At 35.0% G+C, this 3,929-nt stretch overlaps 1 non-coding gene across 1 annotated transcript; it reads right to left on the reverse strand.

The window, feature by feature from the left end:
- Positions 1 to 250: 250 nt before the first annotated feature.
- On the reverse strand, positions 251 to 322 carry trnac-gca (transfer RNA cysteine (anticodon GCA)). The gene has a single exon. It is a non-coding gene; the product is annotated as a tRNA-Cys (tRNA).
- Positions 323 to 3,929: the final 3,607 nt, after the last annotated feature.

Here is a 3,929-nt window from a genome sequence, read left to right on the forward strand (position 1 = left end):
GGAGTCCCTTTGCCTTTTTACCTGTGGTAGCATGGGCACCAGTAGTTTCAGGAGCTGCAGGAGCTTTTTGCAGCTATTAATAATACACCAATGCTTTATTATCTATAAGTTGTATCTAAGAAAAATGGGAAGATAGAATATTTCTAATTCCAGTTGGGTTGCCAATATGAGTATCTTTATACAATGTTTACTTCTGTATCTGTTCATAAACAAAGTTTCAGGACATCATTTCTGACTCCTGAAAGTGGAAAGGGGGCATCCGGAATTGAACCAGAGACCTCTTGATCTGCAGTCAAATGCTCTACCACTGAGCTATACCCCCTTATACATAAGAAGTGATAAACAATGTTGAATAATGACAAATTTTCCATCATGAAAAACAGTTTTATCCAAATGTGGATGTTAAAAAACTGTGATTTGACTTGACTTCAGATCTTTAGAATTTATTTCATTTTCATTGAAGCTGTTACCACTAAACTCACAAGCCGGTAGCCACTCAGATCACCCTCTAGAAAACAAAGAGAAAATACACAATGCGCGTAACACCCATAGAGTGTAACCTCAGCAGTTTCCCACCGGAGCTTTTCACTACTGCTCCACTCTGACTGCCGTCCCGTGAGAGTCTGACACATCAGACTGCTCTGTCATTTTCACTGTATCAGATCCCACAGCCCTATTCTTCCACCATAATACACACACAGATCATATCTCTGCACCTCTTCATTTTCCACAACATAAAGACCTCCCTGTAACACATGGTGAGAAAGGACACAACAAACAGGAAACCATGCTAACCTCCCCCCATCATTCATAATTTGGGCTGTCCCACTACAACACATTTCTGTTTGGAGCCACAGTTTTTTTGAGGCTGCAAAGACTAGACTAGACTAGAGTCCTCCCAATTTAAAGTGTCGATCATTTGATGTTCCCAGAACAACAGGGGCCTGCACAAAGAGAGAGTGCTGGGAATCATTAGGCTGACAGGGTGGAAGTAGGGCAGGAGCAGGGGGTGACGAACAGATCTGAACAGTTATGCAAATAGCCCATGTTATGCCTGGTTATGTGGAGGAGGGTGAAAGGAGAACAATTATGACGGGGGCACCACTTTAAATAGGACATCAACCACGAGACGTGAGATTTCTGTTCTCATTGGAGCAGCAGAGTTATGTCTTTCATATATTTTGTTTTTCTGCCACCATCACACTGGGTGACATGTTCATTCATTATCATGAACTCAGCCACTTTAGTTTATTTTGAGTCACCATCCTGCTGCTGTAAATAAAATGTATTATATTTTCTCCCATTTGAGTGACATCTGCTAAAAAGACTACAGCTGTTCAAGGGAACAAATTCGCCTTTTTAAATGTGAAGCCATATAATCTTGAACCGTTTTTAATGATTTACATTTTCAGTAGGAACCAATAGGCTAAAAACACTCAAAATAATTGGGCTTCTGCATCCCTCACCTTTAGAGTACATATACTGTATTTACAGTGCATAATGTAATGTGATAAAGTAAGGGCTGTAAGGACTTAGACTAGATTTAGCAGACATGGAAATGTGGCAGATTTTTCTCTCCTAGTCCTATATTATGGTAATGTTCAAATGTGATGATTACTGTCATAAGATTCAGCCTTTTGACTCTCATATTCAGAGTCTGATACAGGTTTAATGGAAGTAAACAGGCAATCAATCAATCAAACTTTATTTGTATAGTACCTTTTATACAAATAAAGTATCATACAGGTTAGTGCAATTCAGTGTAGACAATAAATATTAAAAGAATTTGAGACCAATGTTACAAAAAATATAAATGATGAAAACTATATAAAATAGAGTATATAGAAAAAAAACCTATACTAATGATGAAATGAAAATTACATTAAAAACTATATAAAATATATAAAAAGAGACAAATAAAATCAATGAGAGAAAAATAATATTAATAATAATGAAATAAAAGATAAAGTAAAACATTTTACAACATGAATACAGTAAAATAAGTGCATAAAATAACGTTAACAATGTCTGTAAATCATTCTTAATCAAAAGTCAGGCTAAAATAGTAGGTTTAAGTTTAGATTTAAAGATATCAACACTTCCACTCTGGCATTTTTATTCATACGTGTGGACAATGTGTGACATTCACAGATATGAATTGGACACCAGAGCAAACCCACATCATTAGTTTAAGAATATAGAGCATTAGTACTAAATGCTAAAACACACCAAGAAAGACAAGCAGAGGAGGTCACCGAACCAATTTATGATGGAGTGCAATATTATGTAAAGCCAAACATTAATGAGGGATGACAAGACATGATTGCAGCTGTAATTATGCAGAGCAATTGTTAATATGATCATTATAAACATTGTTTCCATGGATTTAACCATTTGTGTTATCTTATGACCAGGCCAACTAATGTTACCAACACAATCAGTACCATGGACAGAGTCTGCAGGAGCTTCAACTAAACTGCATTTACCTAAAAAATAACTCATGTAGGCTTTACAAGATATTTATTTTACTTTAATACCAGTATTTAGCCCCCCTAGTGTGTTTGTAGACACAAGCTGTATACACAAGCTGATGTTAACTTGTATACTAGTCTTAATAAAGCTGTCGCAAACTGCATTAACCTCAATTTTACATGTGACCTGTGTGGTGGTCTGGTCATTACTTTTTCAAGCTGGGTTGTAATTGCTATACAAATAGAAAAATATCGTATTTATGTTAAATAAGTTAGTCAAATAAAGTCTGGCATGTCCAGAGCAAAGTAAACTTCCTACAAATTGAGTTATTTGTAGATGTTCTTTCACTCTCTTTTTATGTATTATTTTACTGCTTTCAGTCACTGTGAATGTCAATGTAATTTCATGGCACTGATTTACTTCATTTATCAAATTAAACACAACTTTCTGAATAATTTACATGTGGAGGGTTCAAAAAGTGATTAATAATTTCCTAGAAAAATTTTCACATCAACGACAAATAAACTTTTCAGAGTAATCAGTGGCAAGTTTATTGTAAAGTCCTGTCTCAGGAAGGATGCAGGGCACTGAATATCGCTCTGAAACAGGGAAGTGAGTTTCTGTATTGGTTGGGAAAATGGCCATTCATTCGAGGAGAGGAGATGGAGGGAGGGGGGTATTCTCAGTACAAAAAAACACCATCTTTCCACCTCTTAGAATGTTCATTGTGATATGTGAATAAATCAAAGTTGTCAGCAGGTTTTCAGGTCTCCCTCTCTCAGTGAAAATATAAACCTGGTGGGTCCCCAGTGAATATCTTGTTTCTCGTAACAAAAAATGGGTTTGTGCGGTGTGTGAAACAAAGAAGGTTGGTGTTTCTTATAATACAAAACATTTCACACATCACAAATAAAAGATGTGATGATGTGCAGACTTGTCAGCCATGTAATCTGACACTTCTGGCAAGAAAGATATTTTTGGGGGTGTTATGCAACTTATTGGATCTTGGTTATATAAATGTATGTATGCACATTATTTCAACAACTATGGCTGCGGTGAGGCAATTATTTTAACTAAAGAAAAGATCAATATTGGTTGATTAAGACAATCTGTGCGGGCTAAATCAAAACTGTGTACATTTCAGACTATTGAATGAATATGTTATATGAATATTGCACAGAAAATGATGTTTAATAGAATTAATCTAAAAAAGATTTTGATGTGATTCTACCTAATGTGAACACTGTGTTTCGTGTTCACTGTCTTTCTCTTCTTTCTTCCTCTACTGATATCTTTTATATATATATTTTATTTAAAGGTTATAGGACAACATAACCTCATTACCTTTTGACTTTATATATGTGTTACTGGAAGATGTATATTGTATATTGTATATTGTATTTTTTTTTTATTTTTTTTTTTTAATATTTGGTAAATACAGGTGTCTTCTAATTCAC

This window comes from Scomber scombrus, chromosome 18 (assembly GCF_963691925.1).
Source record: "Scomber scombrus chromosome 18, fScoSco1.1, whole genome shotgun sequence".
Classification (NCBI taxonomy): Eukaryota; Metazoa; Chordata; class Actinopteri; order Scombriformes; family Scombridae; genus Scomber; species Scomber scombrus.